The following is a 23,664-nucleotide window of genomic DNA, read 5'->3' on the forward strand; positions in this document are numbered from 1 at the left end:
GAAGTCTTGTCAGTTTACCTTTTCCTGGACAAAGAATTTATTTTTGATACAATTTTCAGTTTTATCAATTTACTTGTTACTATACCTAACTTGTAATCTACTATATTACCTTAGGTCACACTCTTTTTCCTAGTAGCTCATTATTTAATGGGTGACCACTGTCTAAACCCTGAGATAAAATTCATTTATTTCTTATTATGTTTCATGCCTCTGATCTTTCCTTAATATGTGTTTTTCAAAGTAAAATAACAACATTTTTTGTAAAATAAGCACAATGACAAAGAAAAAGTTTTGGGGATCTATCCTGTATATTTGTAAATTAGAAGGTAGGTTAGAATTTGAGGTCATTCAGACATGAGTTCCAAACAGAACTGAAGTTGGTTACAAAATGGCTGCTATAAATATGTGACTGACAGGAAATCAAGTCAGAGATGGCTGTAGTCTTGGAACTGAAGTGACATCATGAAGAGGTTGAATCTGGTGCCACGAATGAAGAATTGCTTGCTGGAGACTTTGAAGAGGGCTTAGGGTGGTGGTTCTTTGGTAGGTCTGCAGGGAAAAGGAGAAAAGTTAGAGGACAGCGCCAACCCTGGTGACATGGAAATAGAAGTTTTCAAGCTTGTAAGCCGTCTCCCATGCACACGTGTGTGACATTTCAGAATAACAAATACTTTTTATGGTCTTAGGTAATCTCTTCGAGGCATATCGAGAGTGTAGGCTCAACATTATAAAGACATAGCCAAATTTGTAGTCAGTGCTCCACCGAGCATCCACATGGATAGCTGTGTCCTGTGCAAATACTGAACTGTTTAGCGCTTCACAAAGGTTTCTTTTCAATGAACAAAAAAAGTGAGAAACTGTGTAAGTTTACACTAAAAAAAAGTTACATCTAGTTTCTCATTTTCATTCTGTATTCATACCTATATAAATGTAATGAATTCTTATTATTATACCTGTATTTCTATAAAAAAAAAGTTACCTAACATTACCTAAAACACCTAACATCTTATTTTTAAATAAAACATTTTTTGCAGTTTAAGAAGCACTGATTTTTAAACAGGTATTGTCAAGCTTGGGTGGAAGATAGGAAGGTGAGTCCAGGTTTCCAAGGAATATACAGTGTGATGGATGGCTAGTGCCCATCCCTGGCCGTGACACCCCTTCACCACATCTGTCAGGGGGACAAGGGTGGGAAGCCCAGTATCTCCCCCTGAACGCTAGATGGCAGCCACCCTGGGTTGCAGCGGTGACTCGGATTCCCCCAGGGCTTCACGGTGGTTGGAGTTCTGTGGAACTCTGTGGGATTCCGCAGGTGCTGCAGCAGGAGCTGCTGACCCCTTTTGGGCACTGGTTTCACCTTACCCAGCAGTGCAGCTGGTTGTCAGCCAATCAAGCACCTGGAGCAATTCAAGGTACCCAATAAAAAGGAGCCAGCGATCACCACTCAGGAGCCAGAATCGGGAGGAAGAGGTAGCCAGGGAGGAGTGGTGGAGGAAGAGAATGTGCTTGGTGTTATTGTTATACTGTGTTTGGGACTGTGTTGTGGCTGGAGGGATTACGGGGAAGACGTGCCCTCTAGCTGAAGAAAAATAAACATAAACAAATAAAACATAAATAAAATTTACCCGTGCCTCCCGTGTGAATCTGTGTCAGGTCGGGCGCTATATAGCATCTTTTCTTGCAACAGGTACTTTATTACTGTATAGTGAAGGCAGGTGCTGTCTCAAGACTTCATTCAAATAGGAGCTGTTACTTCATCTACTCAAGTACATGAGATAGGAGCTGCGGCATGGAGGCAATCATTCTGCTTTATCTCCCTTCTTCAAATTAGAAGAAAACCAGCGACTTGGAATCACCGCTGTGGAAGACTAAGGGTAAATCTTAGGGTTTTGGGATTGGGCCTTGTAATACCCATAAATATTTAAATTTTGTGGACATTCACCCTTCAACGTTTAGGTTTTCTGTGATAATCACATTAAATCCATTTCACAGAGCCTCTGTTAATTCCCCCCCATTATTAGTTTTCAGTTAGGAAGATTTTAAAAATATTAATGGTCGAGATTCAAACAAAAGAACAAAACTAATAACAACTATAAAGTCAAGCCTTTAAATGTTTCAATATTATAAAAAGACTCATAAACTCATTCAAAATACATGGACCAAAAACTTCTATGATACTGCTGCACCTTACGATTGAGAAAATTATTTTAAAAATGAACAAAAAGGACAATCTTCACAAAGGTTTTGATGTTCTTTGGTCATATTAATAAGACATGTTCACTGGGGCCACCATCCTTTATAACATATCCATGATGACATCAATGCATGACAATGCAACAACATTAATCATGCCAAAACATGGTAACACTGTTTTTGGGAGGGGCAAAATGGAGATGTACATGGCACAACAGCGAAAACAAAAAAAACAATAACATTTATACAAGAATAAAATCAAAACATTCTGGCTCACTCCTTACATTTTCTTAGGGCCTGTGGCACTCTTACAGAGTGTCTTTTATGCTACCTGAATGTCATGATTCTGGCATTTTAACACAGATAAACACTGCATTTGTTCCCATCTCAATACAGAGTCTGATAGACTTTGATGGGTCGACTATTTGGTCACTTACATTCAGAAAACAAAATAGGATGTTACATACACCAGTATACCTCCATATCATTATTATGGAGACTGATAGCCAAACAATGGTACTCAGAAGACATTGTAAGTGGATTGAATACTGCCTTCAATATGAGTCAGAGAGAGAGAAAGAGGTGTTGGAGGTACTGGCTAACAAGGGTCACAGTGCTGTACTCTAGCAATATTTGATAATATGGAAATGCTCCAAGTACAAATACAGTACTGATAAAAATGGATTCAGACTGCTTCCCAAAATCTTTGTTTTATGCAACTTCATATCTTTATCCCCATCATCATCAGTATAACTGCCATTTCCTGGGTTTACCTACAAATATTTTTCCTCTAGTCTCTGTGGCTTTGTACATTCTTTGGGGTGAGACCCTTTCTTCTATTGTCATATACCTTCACTTTCAACCAAGTCTTCATTTGCCTCCCTCTTGGCTTCATCCCCTACAGCTCCATCACAGTATACCTGTCATACAAAGAAATTATTTAAAAATAATACAGCTGTTTGACTTATACTATTAAAATACTTACTATTACATTGCCTGGCACTCTGGGCTGGGATGAATAGAGGGGAATATATTCTATAAGGCACGTAAAGTACTGTATGTCCACAAAGGTTGGAGGAGTCTTCTCCACACTTGGATATCACCTTTTTTTCCATTTTCATTAAAGCCTGCCAGGTGTAGTAAGGGAAATTCTAACCTTGTGAAAATGTTACATTCTTGTAAACTGTTCAACTGTAAAAATTATAATGTCCATGCTGTCACCTTTCTGTTTACATGCCCATGGTATAAAAAACAAAGGAAGACTATCAAATACGTCATAATGGATTTCTTGTTCAACAGACTCAGGACACAGAATACCATCGAAAAATGGTGTGGAAAGGAGACACCATATGTCTTTATAGGTTCTTTTTGTCATCCTTCAAATGATTGGAATGAGAGACCATTTCTATTTCATCTCTGTTCTGATTAATTTTTAAAGGCTTAAAGAACTCAAGTATCATTTTCGTTGCCATGGGAAGGTTGACAATGGCCCTAAAAACTGTTTACAACAATGGGAAATCAAATTGTTTCACTAGACTCTTCATCATTGTTAAAAAAAGCTTTAAAAAGTTCAAAATTTTATTTAGTTTGGTATTTAAAGATATAATATATTTCAACATTGCAACTTTTTATTTATGTGTTACATAATTGTAATGAGTCCTTAATATTTTTCCACCTGCTGTGAAGGCTTCTAGATTTCTTTGCATTGTAAGCTAATCTGTCTTGTGAAGTAAAGCACCTTTCTTTTTTACTAAAGCTACTGATTTTAATTATTTAAACATAAATCAATCTGATATTTACAATTTTTTATACTACAACTATTATATGAGCATTACACAAATAAAAATTAGGAATTATGATGACAATTTAACTGAACACTCATCATACTAATGGAAAAGTGAGCAGAAGGCAGGAACCAGCCTGACATGGGACATCAGTCTATCAAAGAGCACAATTGTGGCGAGACAATTATCAGTCACCAATTAACTTAATGTATTATTTTTAGCATGTACATGTGAGGAAAATAGCAATGCCAGAAAGAATCCCAGAGGTCCATCAGAGTCAATGGTTGTCTTAGTGATAATACTGATTTGCTATAGACTTTTTATTTCTTTTTGCACTTGTGAGTTAATTTTTTAGATATCACTTTACCAATGTTAATCAAAATATAACATATTGGATGAAAAAGGAATATAGCAGTCTAGATAAAAAGTCCATTCACCCATCATGGCATATTCTTTTTATGAATTATTATATTTGGGTTTGTGCCTTGGTTGGGGGGCTATGTATATTTGTTAGTTGTGCTATCAATCAATGGTATTATCATATAGTTATAATTCTTTAAGGTGTCTAACATGTGCAATTTAAATCCAGAATTTACTGTACATGAAAACCTAACAGCTACATCACACTGAGCTACTTAAAATGTGATTGACAGGAAAAACACTAACACTCACATAGTAAGCTGTTTTTATGTCTGGTGTGATGCTGTGGGTTGGTAAGAATCTGTTTATAATGTTGTGCAGTACATACTATGTATTCTAGCCTGCTCCTATGTAACCACATTACACATGCACAGCTGTATTTTAAAATGCAATTCAAAAACATAATATTAAGGGAAACAAGGTTAAAATATGACAAAATGTAAGAAAACCATCTTTCACATAACTGGAAATAAACAAAACAGAAATCCAAAATAAAAAAAAAATCATAAAATTGTATATAATGAATTACATAACTTCACTATTTTAGTTATACAAAAAATACAAATATACAATAACTACAGAATACAGCATATTATATTCAATTACTTCCACAACAAAATACAAGAAAATAATAGCATATTGTTATGTTTAATGAATTTCTCTATATAAAATTATTCCTTAAATGAATCAACACATTTATATTGCACATAGAAAATCACACTTACTCACTGCTGCTTATTAGATTTATATAATAGACAACCCACAACCACAGCACACATCCATCCATCCATTATCCAACCCGCTGAATCCGAACACAGGGTCACGGGGGTCTGCTGGAGCCAATCCCAGCCAACACATGACACAAGGCAGGAACCAAACCGAGGCAGGTTGCCAACCCACTGCAGGACACACACAAACACACCCACACACCAGGCACACACAAGGGCCAATTTAGAATCGTCAATCTACCTAACCTGCATGTCTTTGGACTGTGGGAGGAAACCGGAGCGCCCGGAGGAAACACAGCACACATCACTCCATCAAATATACAGTACGTCAAGGAAAGCATGTATAATGGAGAAAAAACAATATACAGGGAGAAAAAGTCAAGATTCACAGGATTGTAATTAAAACAGTTATGTACTGTAAACAAAAATGATTGAAACATACCGTAACTATTATCTGGAAAAGGGAATTAATGAAAAAAATGTGTATTTTGTTTAGCAGCATTTTATTTTAACATTCCTGGTGGGTTTGAAATAAATTACTAAATGTTTCTTATAACTGTATACTTTCATTAAAGTTACCAACAATTTTCTTTTTTAACTTTTGTAATACATGTTTCTGTGAAAATGTTTAGGAAATAAACACCATTAGCTAAAGAGTTACACATCATAGTAATAGTAATAACCTATACAACCAAAAACACCTCACTCACTCACTCACTCACTCACTCACTCATCACTAATTCTCCAACTTCCCATGTAGGTAGAAGGCTGAAATTTAGCAGGCTCATTCCTTACAACTTACTTACAAAAGTTAGGCAGGTTTCATTTAGAAATTCACGTAGCGGTCATAACTGGAACCTACTTATGTACATATATACTGGCCATAGCCTGCAGCTCGATGCGCCGTGTGAGGCGGAGTCACGTCCATCATCGTCCGCCTCCCATATAAGGTCGCCCATCAGCGGCAATCCAATAGAAACACTCTGCTGCTAAATATTCGCGGGTGAAGGACTGTGCTTATGCAAATGAAGATGAGATGGTAAAGGTGGTGTTTGGCATAAACTTAGCGAAACTGCGAGAAACTTTTAAGTGCCGGGTCTTAGCTAACATTAAATAAAGCCGTGGACATTGCACGAGATAGCACAAGCACAGCTGAGAACCTTCGATGCATGTACTCCGAGCGGCTCACTTGAACTGACTGTGAACGCAGTACGCAGACAAAAAGCAACAGCTCCAAAGAGCGCTGAACAAAAAATGCATTACACAATTGAGAAGGCAGCAAAAGAATATGAAGCGAGTGACGAATACAAGCATATTCATAAGTGCAGCTACTGCAGAAACAAAGCACGGTGTAAACCTTAAGTTTAAATTAAGTTCATAGACACGCTGCCGCTGGCATTTGTCATGCATACAAATCGATATTAGCGAGATACAAGTTTAATGAGAAGACGCATTGCTGGGTCTGAGCTAACATCGCAACATCGCATGAGATAGCACAAGCACAGCTGAGAACCTTCGATGCATGTACTCTGAGCGGCTCACGTGAACTGACTGTGAATGCAGTACACAGACAAAAAGCAACAGCTCCAAAGAGCGCTGAACAAAAAATGCATTACTCAATTGAGAAGGCAGCAAAAGAATATGAAGCGAGTGACGCATACAAGCATATTCATAAGTGCAGCTACTGCGGAAACAAAGCACACGGTGGAAAAAGTCAATGTCCAGCTCAAGGAAGACAGTGTAAAAAAAACCCATGCATGCAGTGTGTGATCTCAAATAAAGAGGAAGACGAGCTGTTTATTGATGCAGTAAGAAAGGAATCGATGAATGAAACCTGTTATCTTTACAATGGCTGACAAATACGGAATGTAACTTGAACACAACACATCCTCCAAATACAAACCTGATTGAAAGAAATAATGATAATCAAATCCTTGATGACAGCAACACTCCAACATTCATAACAGTCACAAAACAATTACATTGACAATAATGTTACATTATTTTTAAAATGTTCCCTTTTCTTTTTTATAACTTCTTTAACACACGACTTATATATATATATACACACCCTGATCTACATACTGTCAAATAAACGAAACGGGGTGCGGTGAGCGTGTACACATGATGAGCCCAGAATCAGGGTGAAACATGTGTTGCATACTCTTTGCATTATTTGACAGTAAACTATTTCAACCATTCTATGATCTAATTCTCGCAACTGAAAGAGGGCACCGTGGTGGATGTTAGCTGACTTGCTGACCAACCACAAGCGTTACCTGGTAGGTAACCACCCATACAGTCAGATTATGATTCAGACTATGAATGCCTTGAATGTAATTACCCCGATCTACATACTGTCAAATAAACGAACCACACGCTGTAGTGCAACGCAAGATGCTTCGCTCTAAGCGCTGATGTCGAGGTTCGATTCCCAAGAGGAGGTGCAGTGAGTGTGTACCGCTGATGAGCCCAGAATTAGAGGCGAAACACGTGTCGCATACTCTTTGCATTATTTGACAGTAAAACTATTTATATATATATATATATATATATATATATATATATATATATATATGTACAGTATATATATATATACAGTATATATATATATATATATATATATATATATATATACACAGTAATCCTTACTATATCGGCTCGACTTTCATGGATTCACTCTATCGTGGATTTTAAATGTAAGCATTTCTAAATATATATCATAGATTTTTCAGCTGGTTCGCGTATTTCTGCGGACAATGGGTCTTTTAATTTATGGTACATGCTTCCTCAGTTTGTTTTCCCTGTTGATTTCATACAAGGGACGCTATTGGCGGATGGCTTAGAAGCTACCCAATCAGAGCATGTATTACATATTAACTAAAACTCCTCAATGATATAAGATATGCATCCCGCGTGGTGCTTGATTGTTTGCTTGTCTCTGCCTCTATCTCTCCATCTCAGACATTCTCTGTGCCTGACGGAGTGGGTGTGAGCAGAGGGGCTGTTTGCACAGAGGCTGTTTGCCTAGTGGATACGGATGCTCCTCTAAGAAATGCCGCTTTATCGCGGTGCTTCAGCATATTTAAAAGCACAAAAGCACACATATTGATTTTTTGATTGTTTGCTTTAATCTCGTGCTCTCTCTCTCTCTCTATCTCTCTGACGTTCTCTGCGCCTGACGGAGGAGATGTGAGCAGAGGGGCTGTTTGCACAGAGGCTGTTTGCTTAGAAGATACTGACGCTCCTCTAAAAAATGCCGCTTTATTGCGGTGCTTCGGAAAACTTAAAAGCACACATATTGATTTTTTGATTGTTTGCTTTTCTTTGCGAGCGCTCTCTCTCTCTCTCTCTCACTCTGAAATTCTCTGCTCCTGATGCGGGCACTCCTTTGAAGAGAAGATATATTTGCATTCTTTTAATTGTGAGAAAGAAGAAAGAAGATCTCTGTCTTGTCATGGAGCACAGTTTAAACCTTTGACTAAAGGGTGTTATTTCATGTCTAGAGGGCTCTAATAATGTTAACAGTGTGGAAGAGTTTATAAGGGCTTAAAAAATATAAAAATAACCATACAAACATATGGTTTCTACTTTGCGGATTTTCATCTATCGGGGGTTCTGGAACATAACCCCGTGATCAAGGAGGATTACTGTATATATATATATATATATATATACACATGCACACATTCCCATATATATATATATATATATATACAGTATATATATATACAGTATATATATATATATATACAGTATATATATATATATATATATAAATATATATATATATATATATATATTGTGAACGCTGGCCCCGGCACAGACAGACGGACATCATATTTTGCTCCCCACACACCGTTTATTTACAATATTATCAAATATACAAAGTCACGTGCACTCACGAACCCCAGTGCCTCTTGCACCGAATCCCCCAAAGTCCAGGGCCCACAGTCTCTGTGCCTTTCTTCCTGGCCGCCTCCTGTCCGCTCTCCAGCTCAGTCCTTCTGCCTCCCGACTTCCACCACCGACTGGAGGGAGGCGGCCCTAAATAAGGCTCCCGGATGAGCCCCAGGTGTTTCCGCACCTGTTCCTGGCCACGCCCAGCTGTTGGAAGTGCTGGCTGCCTTCCTGGCAGCTCTCCGGCGCCACATAAAGTCTTCCCCGGCACTTCCTGGTGTGGCGGAAGTGCCGGGCTCCCGGATAATTAGGCACAGGGCGCCGCTGGCGGTGGCCACGGGTCCCTACAGGGCTGGGCTTCCATGCCCTGTACCGAGGCCCCTGCGTAACCAGGACGGACGCCCTCACTCTGTCTGGAGGAGGCACTCGCCCTCCTTTGTCCTTCAGCGCCCCGGCCGGGCTCCAGCCCCAGCCGCGACCGTCGCGGGATAAACCGGCATCGGAGCGCCGCCTGGCGGTGACCACGGGCCCCTACAGGGAAGGGCTTCCATGCCCTCAACCCGTGGCCCCCAACAGAACCAGGACGGACGCCCCCTCAAGGTGTGGAGGAGGCACTCGCCCTCCTCTTGTCCTCCAAGCCCCGCCGGGCTCCAGCCCCAGCCAGCGACCGCGCGAGGGATAAACCGGCATGGGGCGCCGCCTGGCGGTGACCACGGGCCCCTACAGGGAAGGGCTTCCATGCCCTCAACCCGTGGCCCCAACAGAACCAGGACGGACGCCCTGCGGTGTGGAGGAGGCACAAGCCCTCCTCTCGTCCTCCAAAGCGTCCCGCCGGGCTCCAGCTCGCCGGCGACTGCATGGGATCAACCGGCATCGGGCGCCGCCTGGCGGCAACCACGGGCCTACAGGGTAGGGCTTCCATGCCCTCGACCCGTGGCTCCCAATAGAACCAGGACGGACGCCTCAGGGTCTGGAGGAGGCACAAGCCCTCCTCATGTCCTCCTGGCGTCCGGGCTCCAGCCCGGCCGGGGCCACAGTGCCCACCGCTAGCGAGGACACGGGTCGAACGGCACAACCCGAAAGGGCAGCACGCCCCCGGCGAGGGTCCTACTATGCCCCAGGGTCCAACGCGGCCCCCTGGGACATCCGTCTTCGGCCCCCCGCTCCGGCGCAAACGTGCCCTGTGGTCTGCGCCGCTCCGCCCCCGCTGTTCCCCGCAGTTGGGACACTATTGGCCTCGGCGTGGAGCCCTCCAGCGGGCGCCCGCTCCAGGAGGGCAGGTCCCTGACGGCGTCGTCCTCAGCGCTTCGTCGGGGCTTCGGGCCTGTGGAAAAAGGAAAAAGAGGGCCAGAAGCACTGCCAGGACACTCACCCCGAGCGCCCTGCCGGTCTCCGTACCCGCAGTGCTCCTGCCCTCCGGCAGCCCCTGACTTGCCTGCTGAAGTCCTCCGTCGCAGGTTCCATGCCCGTCCGCCTGTTGTCCGGCACGCTCCGCAGGCGGCTCGCCCAGCCGCCCAGGGGATCTCCTCTGCCCGCACAGAGGACGGCCCTTCTCGGACGCGCGCACCCAGCGCCGCTTCCCATCGGAGGAACCGGCATTCACCCTTCGGTTCCTCCTTTTTTTCTTGGACGTGCTGACGGTCTGGGTCTGAGCACAGCAAAAGCTCAAATCCAGCCCCGCTCTGCGCCCAGGCAGAGCGACAGGAGACAGCTGCAGGCTTGAGCGCAGGGCGCTAGACCCAGGGCACTCAGCAGCCCCGATCCTACCAGCCCCTGCATATTGAGCTCCTCCTCGCTAGCTGTCTGCACCGCGTCTGCTGTCGGGAGGTTGCTTACTTGAGCTGATCGCCCCTGCAAACGGTCACAGCCATGTTCGCAAACCTCCCGCTTGCTTTACGGGACGGTAATACTCACCACCCCGCCGTGTTCTGCCTGCCTCCGGTTCCAGCGCCGCCCGATCCTCCGTCTCCACGCGGCGTCTCTCCCGGCGCGACGCCTTTCCGTCAGCTGCTCACACTGAGCGGCGAGAACACGTAGCAGCTCCTCTAAGGACGGCTTGGCGGGCCGAAGGGACTCCTCCGACACACGCCGAGCCGCTGGTGGAGAGAGAGAGACAGACGTCGGTGAGCTTACCTGTCGATCGGCTCCACGCGACGCCTGCCTCCTCTGGGCCACTCCCTCTGGCCCCATCGGTCTCGCTTTTGGCACGAGATTGGCGTTCCTAGGTCCCGCCTCCATCCAATCCTCGGCGGGCACACTAGACACACCAGCCAACCCCGCGTTCTGTCAGCGGCGGGACATCCGCCCAGCGGCCATTTTGGCTCTTTCCTCCCTAGTGCGGCGACATGCTGGCTCTTCAGGTTGCAGCGTCTCCCTTTCAGCAGCTCTCCCGGCTGCTGCGGCGCTAACGAGGCACCGCGGTTCGACAGGCCCCTGCCACCGACAAGGATCCGGGCGGCCCCTGCCTGTTAAAGAAAAACAGACGCTGGCCCTTCCCCTGCGAGCAGGAAACTTCCCTCCCGGGTCCTGTCTGTCCGGGGAAACGTCCCCGGCATGGCCTCGATAGGCCCTGCCGTCCCCGGCGCTTCTGCCACGACGTGCTTGGGGAGCCGCTGCACTCCAGCAATGCCCATGGTCCTTCCTCCGCACCTGGGAAGCTTCGGCCATATGCGGTCCGGCGGCGGTCTCCGGGGTAAAACGCTCCCGCGGGGCTGTGCACGGGCCGCTCCTGCGGCCAGTGTGTGGGGTCCGCTGCTGCGCCGGGCCGTTCACAGACATATTTGTTATTAACAAAGCAGGTCCCCGTCTTGTACCAGACGGATCATCCGCACGACTACGCCACTGTGAACGCTGGCCCCGGCACAGACAGACGGACATCATATTTTGCTCCCCACACACCGTTTATTTACAATATTATCAAATATACAAAGTCACGTGCACTCACGAACCCCAGTGCCTCTTGCACGAATCCCCCAAAGTCCAGGGCCCACAGTCTCTGTGCCTTTCTTCCTGGCGCCTCCTGTCCGCTCTCCAGCTCAGTCCTTCTGCCTCCCGACTTCCACCACCGACTGGAGGGAGGCGGCCCCTTAAATAAGGCTCCCGGATGAGCCCCAGGTGTTTCCGGCACCTGTTCCTTGGCCACGCCCCAGCGTGGCGGAAGTGCTGGCTGCCTTCCTGGCAGCTCTCCGGGCGCCACATAAAGTCTTCCCCCCGGCACTTCCTGGTGTGGCGGAAGTGCGGGCTCCCGGGATAATTAGGCACAGGGGCGCCGCCATGCCCTGTACCCGAGGCCCCCTGCGTAACCAGGACGGACGCCCCCACTCTGTCTGGAGGAGGCACTCGCCCTCCTCTTGTCCTCCAAGGCGCCCCGGCCGGGCTCCAGCCCCAGCCGCGGACCGTCGCGGGATAAACCGGCATCGGGCGCCGCCTGGCGGTGACCACGGGCCCCTACAGGGAAGGGCTTCCATGCCTCAACCCGTGGCCCCCAACAGAACCAGGACGGACGCCTGCGGTGTGGAGGAGGCACAAGCCCTCCTCGTCCTCCAGCGCCGCCGGCGGCTCCAGCTCCGCCGGCGACTGCATGGGATCAACCGGCATCGGCGCCGCTGGCGGCAACCACGGCCCCTACAGGGTAGGGCTTCCATGCCCTCGACCCGTGGCTCCCAATAGAACCAGGACGGGCGCCCCTGCGGTCTGGAGGAGGCACAAGCCCTCCTCATGTCCTCCTAGCGCCCCAAGGGGCTCCAGCCCGGCGGGGCCACAATATATATATATATATTGTGGTGTTTATTCTTCCCCAAAGAAGACAGCACAAACAAAAACAAAGTTTTTTTTTTTAAGCTTTAATTTCATAAGGGCCTTGCCAATGTGTTAACAACTTTGAATGAGAAGCGGATTTTCATCTATCGCGGGGGGTTCTGGAACGCAACCCCCGTGATCAAGGAGGGATTACTGTATATATATATATATATATATATATATATACACATGCACACATTCCCATATATATATATATATATATATATATATATATATATATACAGTATATATATATACAGTATATATATATATATATATATATATATTGTGGTGTTTATTCTTCCCCAAAGAAGACAGCACAAACAAAAACAAAGTTTTTTTTTTTAAGCTTTAATTTCATAAGGGCCTTGCCAATGTGTTAACAACTTTGAATGAGAAGTTGGGACAAGCACCATTACACGATCACCCGGGACAAATTCTCGAATGGTGGTGTTTCGGTTATAATAACGGGACTGCGCTGCTTGTGCCTTTTCCAAATTTTCTTTTAGAATAGGTCTGATTTTCTCTAATCTATCGCGTAATTGCGATATATTCAAGAATATTTGAAGTAGGGAGGACCTCCTCTTCCCATCCTTCTTTTAACATATCCAAAAGCCCCCTGGGTTGTCTTCCATATAATAATTCAAAAGGAGAGAAACCAGTGGAGGTCTGAGGGACTTCCCGATAAGCAAACAAACGAGAGGAAGCAACTGATCCCAGTTTCTTCCATCCTCGTTAACTACCTTGCGTAACATCTGTTTTAAAGTTTGATTAAAACGCTCCACCAACCCGTCAGTTTGGGGATGATAGACAGACGTTTTCAGATGTTTTATTTGGAGTAATTTGGCTACTTCCCTGAACGTCTCCGAAGTGAAAGGAGTCCCTTGGTCCGTTAAAATCTCTTTGGGGATCCCAACACGGCGAATATCCCTACTAATTCCCGCGATGTTTTTCGTATTAGCTGAGCGCAACGGAACAGCTTCCGGAAAACGAGTGGCATAATCTACCAGCACCAAAATATATTTAAAACCTTTTAACGAGGGTTCCAATGGTCCTACGAGATCGACACCGACTGCTTCAAAGGGATATCAATAAGGGAAGGGGACGAGAGGAGCTGGCGTCCTTCTTGGAATCTGGCGAAGTTGACACTCCGGACATGAAGTGCAAAATCGCCGGACCTCCTCGTTAATTCCCGGCCAATAGAATCGGAGTTTTATTCTCTCTAATGTTTTTTCGGAGCCTAAGTGGGCTCCTAGAAGGTGAGTGTGCTAATTCACACACCTTTAGCGAAAGGTGCGTGGAATCAACAACAGCGCTCGCACTTCTCCCTCATGTTCTGCCACTCTATATAATAATTCGTTTTTAAGTACAAAGAACGGCATCGGTGGCATGGGATCCAGGGTTGTATAACCCTCGGTAGATACTATTGCATTCCTAATATTTTTTAAGGAATCATCGTTCCATTGTTCTCTTTTAAAAGACGATGGTGTTAATAGAAATTGGGCAGTTAAGTCTTGTATTGGGTCTTGTGCGACCTCAAGGGGTGTGGTTTCAGTCAACACGTCCTCTACGTTAACTGTACTAGTTCCCGCAGAGGTCGATGGGACATCAATTCCTTCGCATTGGGTACCGTATGGGTCCGTGCTACTGTGGGACATGGCGTGGAGGCAGTCGGAGCAGTATTCTCCATTACTAAGCCTAAATGTTTTTTAGGTACAGTTACGTTATTACCGCTGGTAATTTTATTCCAGTCTCTACCCAGTATAACTGGAAAAGGGGGATCCGGTAATACAGCCATGGCCATGCTCGTAAGGTGATGATTTACCGATACCACACATCTGGCAGTTTTATAATACCGGATATCCCCATGAATACATTTTAGACTAGTTTTTATTCTAGTCCACTGTTGCGGTAAAACGAAACGGGTAGCAACAATGGAAATGTTACTCCCGGAATCAAACATTTCTCTTACCTTCCTGCCATTTATAATAACTGCACCTGTATATGGAAGAGATAAAGGATTAGTCACAGTGGCACAATACCCTTCTCCCTTAACTAATGAGCAATCCATGGGCTCAAAGGAACAGTTGGGGACAGATGTCCAATCTCCCACACTTGAAACAGCGGGGAAGATTAGCACCTCTGTCCCGTTTACGGACGGCAGGCTCGGGAGCTTGTCGGGTGGGCTCAGGAGCTGCCCCACGCCTGTTGGGTTCGGCGTGAGAACCGCTCTGATTTCCCCTGATTTGCAAGCCGCCCAGTGGCGCTCTGTGATTTGTATTAAGGTGTCCATGTCCTCGAAGTTTTGTTTGCGGACTTGCTGGGCGATATGGTCAGGGAGGGCATGCACAAAGGTTTCACACGCTATAAGCTCGGCCATCTTGTGCGAATTATTAATGTCGGGCCGTAGCCAGCTTACATACTTTCCCCAGGCCTCAAAGCCCTGGGTTCTTATCGGTCTCTCCGGATCGAACTGCCACTCCCTCCATTCTCTCGCCTGCTGTTCCGCAGATACGCCGTAGCGCTTGAACACCTCCTTCTTTAGAGCGTCATAATCAGCAGCCTGCTCCTCAGTTAGATCATAATAGGCTCTCTGCGCCTGCTCCCTTCAGGTAGGGAGCCAGTAGGTACTTCATTCCGACCTCGGCCATGCGTTCGCTTAGCGTACGCTCAAGATCAAAAATATGTTTCTATATCGTCCGACTCCGTGAGTGTAGTTATGGCAATAGGAGGTGGCGGCGACCTCCGTCCCTGTACTCCTGCAGCAGCAGCATGAGCGCTTGGCTTCTGCTACTTGGGTCCTTGTTTCGCCCATCTGTAATTTCAGGGTTTGAAGATCGCCCATGATGGTGTTGAGAACGGTATTCAGGTTCTGTTCCTCCGACATCTTGAAGCAGACAAAAAACAATCCTGCCGACTACGCCAATTGTGGTGTTTATTCTTCCCCAAAGAAGACAGCACAAACAAAAACAAAGTTTTGGGGACCGTCCCCATATATTGTCATCCAGACAATAAAGAATGTAAATGATTCAGAGTTTCCAAAAGTAAAACAGTGAACAACTTTCTTTGACAAAATGGCGGCTTTATACAGAACAGGATTATGGTACAGGAAATGGTTGGCAGGAAGTGACATTGGAAACAGGAACCGGAAACAACGTCATCATGATTGGACGGAAGTGAGGTGGATTGATGGAGCCGGAAGTGACATCATCATGGTTGGCCGGAAGTGACGTCGTCACAGCCATTTTGGAACCTGGAAGTGGAGGAACTATTTTTCTTCAGGTGTTCTGTTGACCAAAAGAGATTTGGGTAAGTACCACGTGATAACCCTGTATCTCGCGATGTTTCACTCACCTTTAGGCTCTTTGACTGCCTCCTAATCGCACATGTGTGACAATATATATATATATATATATATATATATATATATATATATATATATATATATATATATATATATATATATATATACTAGCAAAATACCCAGCACTTTGCAGAGGCGAAGTACTGCCTTAAAATTTTTATTAAGAAGAAAATTAAACCTTTTTAAACTGAGGGAAAATATACCAATAATTATTTGTTAAGGATCTATTTGTGTACCACATTGTCAGTTCGGCCCTCCGGTTGTAATATGACCAAACTGTGAGCTGAGCTTACTCTTGAGCATGCAACGTACAGTTGGCCATGTGAAAAGTAATCTTGTCTCAAATCTCACAGCTTGGATTGCTGCTGTCATAATCAGTTTGAATTTCATGGTTTGTTTCAATTATGACAGTATTTGCAGGATTTCTGTTGAAGTGACATTCAGCATCTGTCAAGCGTTGTAAGCATACAACCAGTTTCATTGATAACTTCACATCCAGCTTTTGAGAGTTTAAACATTTATAAACATCAAAGTGTCCCCTAATGAAATCGTCACCTGTGAATCTAAGATGTTTAAGAGGCATTGGCAGTTGTCGAAAGGTGTAAAATATTTGGCCAATTCGGTACACTTGAAAGCAACAACCGAACAATTCAGTGGCAGCCATCAACTCACATGGAGAACCATAGGTGAAGGACTTAAGCATTTCACTCTTATAGTGCTCTTGTGTAGTATAATTATATCTCCTGTACCGTCATCAGTCCACACCTTGAACCTGTCCCAGTCATTCAATACATAAGACACAATGTTCCTCCGGATTTCAAGAGTGAGCCTGATATGGCCGTGCAATATGTAACACAGAGAATGGAAAAGGCAGGTGCCATCTCCGGGCATGGAAACCACTTGGTAAGTGACAGTTCTTTGATCGATGGTGATCACCTTGATAGACATGTTAGTGAGGGTATGATTGGAAAGATAAAGGAAATGGGTACCTGAACAATGTAAAGTAAGGTTAAAATACTTACACAATAACTATAATCGTAATAAACGAACAATAAAACAGTGGAAAAGCCGTGGATTAAATAAAAAGGATGTAGTTATCAGCAGGGAGACGTGAATCCCGTGGCGAAGCAAGGAAGGGAATGTAGAGACTGGAGCGACGGACGGTCTTATATAGGCAGGCAGCCAACAATGTGGGAGGTGCTGGGATGGGGGACCCAACGCCGCCTCACACGGTGACCGAGCTGCAGGCTATGGATGTATATATGTACCTAGGTAAGATTCAGTTAGCGTTGGGAACCCACGTACCAAATTTCTTGAAGATGGGCCCATAAGTAACAAAGACAGTTGAAATGTTCGATATGGCGGCCGACAGTGGCATCATACCATCGAAACAAATATGTACATTGCTTTCGGTTAGTGCAGGGAAGCTGCCTACCAAATTTTGTGAAGATGGGGCCATAAATAAGAAGGTTCAACATGGCGCACGTTGTCGACCGTTATGACCATTAAGCCTAGAATTTCGAAATGAAACCTGCTTAACTTTTGTAAGTAAGCTGTAAGGAATAAGGCTGCCAAATTTAAGCCTTCTACCTGGAGAATTAGTGATGAGTGAGTCAGTGAGGGCTTTGCCTTTTATTAGTATAGATAGATTTATAACAGTATACAAATCAGGAAGTGGTTGGGGGGAGGGGATGATGGTAGATTTTAAAAGAAAGGACTTATGAACCACTTAGTAGATTTAAGTCTGCTGTCTTTTATAAAACCTAATTTAAAATGTATGTGGGAGAAAGTAATGCAAGCATACCATATGGCACTGATCATCAACTGGCGGCCCGCGGGACGAATCCGGCCCGCTGAGCCATTCAATCTGGCCGCGACGGATTCCAAAATTGTGAGGATCAAAAGAAAATGGTTGTCCCCACTATTAAAGCAACAAAAAATAACAACAACTGAGTCTCTTGTCAGACTAACCACCATTTATGACTATATTGAGGCTACACTCCAAAATGAGGACAGACTCAGACAGACTGCGGCGTTAAGCATTTATTGTTTCAAACAGGTTTAAAAAAACAAAACAACGAACGCGTAACTTTTCCTCGTGCCCTTACATAACATATGTTTTTTTTTATTACTAAGTCTCAACAACATGCTTGAAACTAGCAGAATCCTCAGGTATAAAAACTTAAAATAGCATTGTAAATAAATAACCTGGTACCAGAACAAAACAGGTCACAAATAATGTTCGCACATCAAATGAAACGCGTTAAGTGGGCTTGAATTCAAATCACAATGCTGAAACGGGCTACTCACAGTGCTTAATCAATGGCTAAAGTTACATTTCCCTCTGACACCAACTTTTTCACATCAGGCTTGGCGCTGTCAGACTTATGCGCAAACAGTCCTCCAAAGACTGGGTTGACAGTCGGTTCCTCTCTTGTGTTTTTATCGAATTCATCTTAGAGAATGCAGCCTCAAGCAGGTGTAGGTTGAACCGAACATGGTGAGCACATACATAGCCAGCGTTTTCAATGTGTCATAGGTCTCGGGACAAGATACCCAAAATGCGCTCAGGCTTTCAGCACCACGGAGAGCCGACTTCATGTCGCCTGCGGCCTGAATTTCAGCCAGCTGGCTCTGAATGGCCGACTTCGCCTAATGGCAACATTTTCACCGCGTTTGTGGAGAATTCTCCGCTTGGGCTGATGGTGAATGGGTCACGCACAAATCCAATGACATCCCTGGAAATGAAAAAGTCATCAAATCTAGCAGAAAAGTTGTCTTTTAATTGTGTGATGAATGTCTTCATCTTGTCTGTTACGTTGCCTTCTCCCACCGTCTTCAGTGTGTTAAAGTGCAGCAGCCTCCCTGACAACAAATCTGCGTGGAAAAGATCGAGTTTGTTCCCAAAGGCATCAAGTTTTTCCACCAAATCCACCACTGATTTTCCTTTTCCTTGCAGCTGGAGATTAAGTGTATTCAAATGGGAGAAGATGTCTGTTAAAAGCAACGCGTTGCACATGTATAATGTGTCTTGCATGATGCGGAGATGGTCAGCTGCCGCTTTGGATTTACTTTGTTTTAAAAAATCCACTACTTGCGCACGGAGTTCAACAAAGCGCTCCAGTGCTTTGCCCTTACTAAGCCAGCGCGTCATTGTGGAGTAACAGGTCATCATGAGAAGCCTGGGATTCAAGCACAAATTTGCGGAACAGGCGGTGCTGCGGCTTGAAGTTCCTCTGATGTGGTTGATAATTTTCATCGTTTTCTCCATCACCTCTTTGAGCTCCCCACTTAGCTTTGCGCACAGCGCTCTGATGGATGATACAGTGGAGTTGCGTTAGTTTTAGGAGCAACAGTCTTTATTCTGCTCACCAGACCCTTGTTTTTTCCAATCATGGCAGGTGCACCATCTGTCACTGTCAGGTTGATTTTATCCAGGGGCAATCCATGGCTTTTAAAAAAATCCTCCAGTTTTCCAAAGATGATGTCAGCAGTGGTGTTGTCCTCCAGTGGAAGCAATGCCAGCAGCTCTTCTCGGAAATCTTTGCCATCAAAGTATCTGACAAAAACGCACAACTGTGAAATATCGGTGTTGTCAGTGGACTCATCAATAGCTAGCGAAAAGTATTTGGCTTCCTTAACCCCGTCAATGACAGCTTTCTGCACTTGCTCTGCCAAAACGCGTGCACACGGCGTGCATTCGTTGAGGCAGATAGAGGTACTGTTTGACAGATGCAATAATTCTGTCTATTGATTTGTCGGGGCAAGTTCCTCCAAACGGTGATCATGCACTCCTTTAAAACATCACTTTCCGAAGCCGGTTATGTCTGCAAAGCACCCAAGCAGCCTGCAGGGATGCACACGTCGCTCTCTCTTGATCAGTTAAAGTTTGAGTAATAATGCCACTTGCGGGAGTAGGCAGATTTCAATGTGGCGATTTTTCTCTGACGAGCCTCTGACTGTTCAGGATATGAAACCTTGAAATTAGAATGTTTTGTGTTGTGGTGACGGCGCAGATTGTATTCTTTTGCAACAGCAACAGTTTCGCTGCAAATTAGGCATACTGGTGACGATTTGGAAGGTTGGCATGATAAATGCGTACTTTTCAGTCCAGTCATCATTGAAGGACCTGTTTTCTACATCAACTTTGCGTTTCATGGTCTTTGAGAGTGCCATTTTACCTCTTTTTGGAGACCCTTTCCTGTCACTTCCTCCGTGTTTGTTTTTCAAGTGCTCTATTATAAAGTTGACTTGGCCTAATGGAAATGATGCAAAATATCTATCACTCCTAGTGGTTGACTGTGGTATAGGTGATGGGAGCCTTGAGTTTTGTAATGCAATGGAAAAAGTATAAACATTAAACATAATGTTAAACCAAATTTAGATATTTATTAGATTTTCTTCTTGGGGGTCCGGCCCCCAAGGAGACTGTCTGGTAAAACTCTGGCCCTCTGACAAATATAGTTGATGACCCCTGCCATATGGTCAGTCATATGATGCCATAGAACCTGTAACTGTTGTAAGTAAGCTGTAAGGAATGACCCTGCCAAATTACAGCCTTCTACCTACACGGGAAGTTAGAGAATTAGTGACGTTGGAAATTTCAATATGGCGGCCGACAGTGGCAAAGATGGGGCCATAAATAAGAAAGTTCAACATGGCGGACGTTGTCGACCGTTATGACCGTTACAAGTAGAATTTCAAAATGGAACCTGCTTAACTGTTGTAAGTAAGCTGTAAGGAAGCCTGCCAAATTTCAGCCTTCTATCTACATGGGAAATTGGAGAATTAGTGACGTTGGAAAGTTCAATATGGCGGCCGACAGTGGCATTATACCACCAAAATAAGTACTTACATCGGTTTCGGTTAGCGCAGGGAAGCCGCCTACCAAATTTCGTGAAGATGGGGCCATAAATAAGAAGGTTCAACTTGGCGGACGTTGTCGACCGTTATGACCGTTACGTGTAGAATTTCAAAATGAAACCTGCTTAACTGTTGTAAGTAAGCTGTAAGGAAGCCTGCCAAATTTCAGCCTTCTATCTACATGGGAAGTTGGAGAATTAGTGACGTTGGAAAGTTCAATATGGCGGCCGACAGTGGCATCATACCACTAAAATAAGTACTTACATCGCTTCAAGTCAAGCGCAGGGAAGCCGCCTACCAAATTCGTGAAGATGGGGCCATAAATAAGAAGGTTCAACTTGGCGGACGTTGTCGACCGTTATGACTGTTACGTGTAGAATTTCAAAATGAAACCTGCTTAACTGTTGTAAGTAAGCTGTAAGGAATAAGCCTGCCAAATTTCAGCCTTCTACCTACACAGGAAGTTGGAGAATTAGTGATGAGTGAGTCAGTCAGTCAGTCAGTCAGTGATGGCTTTGCCTTTTATTAGTATAGATGCACACACACACACACATATATATATATGTGTGTATATGTATGTGTGTAGATATTTATATATATGTATATATGCGGATGTATGTGTATATATATGTATATATGGATGTGTATATATATATGTATATGTATATATATAGATATGTTTATATATGTGTGTGTGTATGTTTATATATATGTATATACTTGTGGATGTATGTGTATATATATATATTCGTGTACATTTATATATGTAGATATGTATGTATATGTATTGTCACACACGTGTGCATGGGAAGCAGCTGAAGGGCTTAGACAATACTGTTTATACATCTGCCCAGGGGGGGGCGGGGTACGCTGACGCTCTTTCTGAGTTCTCTGCAGGTCTTACCCGGGAAATCCCACCAGGAGCCGCCATTTCCAGGAAGGACACACCACCTCGGTTCCGGCCCCAAGAATGAGGTCACTTCGGTTCCGCCCCAAGGGTGATGTCACTTCCAGTTCCGGCCCAGAGGACGACATCATTTCCGCCCTCTGAGCTATAAAGCTCACTGCCTTGCTTAGGCAGGCAGTTCTGTTTTGGACTCTGTTGTGTAAACTTGACTTGATGTCTCAAATACTTTGCAGCCAGGAAACCGATTAAGCGGGTGGCTGCCCCAAACCTTTCACGCCTCTGGTCTCCACTTATTACAGTGGCGTAGTCGGCAGGATGGTGTCCCTGAAGAACCCGGGACACGACCTTACAAGGAACCAGGTGGGTGAGTACCGGGCCGAGTTTCGGGCAGGGAGTGCGCGGAGGGTCAGGAAGGACGGTGCAGGCTCTGCTCCACGAGCATAACCCGGGGCTAACAACCCATCTCGTGGAGAAAGTAGAGGGGACCCACAGGCGTGGGCTGGCCTCTGGGGAACACACACGTGGCTCAGTATGCTTTCTGGGCAGGAAAGCCGAGCCCATCGGGACCAAGGTCCCTGTTAATGATGGGTTATCCCCAGGCCAGCAGGTAAAGAAATATAAACTGGGAGTTTAACCCAGTAAAGGGCTGTCAGAGCAGGCTATGGCTCTCTGGCAACAGGTGGGTGAGTGGCTACGGCCATTTGATTGCCCCTTACAAATAGTGCAGCAAGTGGCCTGTTTTTGCTGCTACAACACTACCCCAGGAATTTGCCCAGCCGGCCTGGGGAATTCCATTCATGGACGAGCTGCTACAGCTCCTAAAACCCAGAGGCCGGCTGTGAAACCTGGGAGGGCAGAACAGCTGCTTTGTGGACTACCCGGGAGTTATGTCCCACTGAAGCAGTCCCCTCCACGCAATCCAGAGCCTGTTCCGAAGTCGCCGGGCCGCCTGGCTTGCGACCTGTCGGGAACAAGGCGGACCGTAGGGGACAATGGCGGGGTTGTTTGTGTGCCCTTAGCAATCCCTGGCGGATAAACATACGGGAGAGCTTATTATTAATGGACATAGGTAACAGCGCTGTTTGATTCCGCAGTAACGTGTCTGTCGTTGCTCGCCGCTTTGTTCTACCGCAACAATGGATTAAGAAAAGACCAGTCTAAAATGTATACACGGAGATATCCGCCGTACAATACCGCCCGGTGTTACGTATGTCTCGGAGGAACCCTTGGCGGCTTACGTGCGGTACACCGGATCCTCCGTTTCCCGTAATCCTCGGGCGGGACTGGTCTGACAGTAACCGCGGTAGTTTAGAAAGCATTCCCCGAAAAGCTTTTGGCCTCGTTATAGATGATAAAGACTCATCTCAAGCTGCTTCCACACCGTGTAATCAGCCGACAGGGAGTGGGCGGTAGGCCAAGAGAGTGACGAAGATACTCCCGGACCGTCGCGGGCTACTACGTCATCCACTAGCGCCCCGGCAGCGAGGGAGGATTCTCCGCCCCTTGAGGTCAGACCGACCCGCTCTCTGAGTTGCACTTTCAGTTTAGAGCGACTCCGCTTCTTTCAAGAGAGAACAGTGGAATGACGACTCTCTGAAGCACATAAAGAATGCAGTGGTTCTCGTTAACGCCAGCCACGCATTTGCCCATGCCACAGGGACCTCACTTTGTCATGGATAATGAATTATTGTATCGGGTTGCTGAACA

At 45.2% G+C, this 23,664-nt stretch overlaps 1 long non-coding RNA gene across 1 annotated transcript in view; it reads right to left on the reverse strand.

The window, feature by feature from the left end:
* Positions 1 to 397: 397 nt before the first annotated feature.
* The window catches only part of LOC120514830, a 28,681-nt gene continuing 5,414 nt past the window's right edge, over positions 398 to 23,664 (reverse strand). The window contains exons 2-3 of the long non-coding RNA XR_005630526.1: positions 3,044 to 3,113; positions 398 to 549 (exon numbers count right to left, since the gene is read on the reverse strand). This is a non-coding gene — a long non-coding RNA (uncharacterized LOC120514830). The remainder of the gene's footprint in view (positions 550 to 3,043; positions 3,114 to 23,664) is intronic.

Source organism: Polypterus senegalus, chromosome 14 (genome assembly GCF_016835505.1).
Source record: "Polypterus senegalus isolate Bchr_013 chromosome 14, ASM1683550v1, whole genome shotgun sequence".
In the NCBI taxonomy this organism is placed as follows: Eukaryota; Metazoa; Chordata; class Cladistia; order Polypteriformes; family Polypteridae; genus Polypterus; species Polypterus senegalus.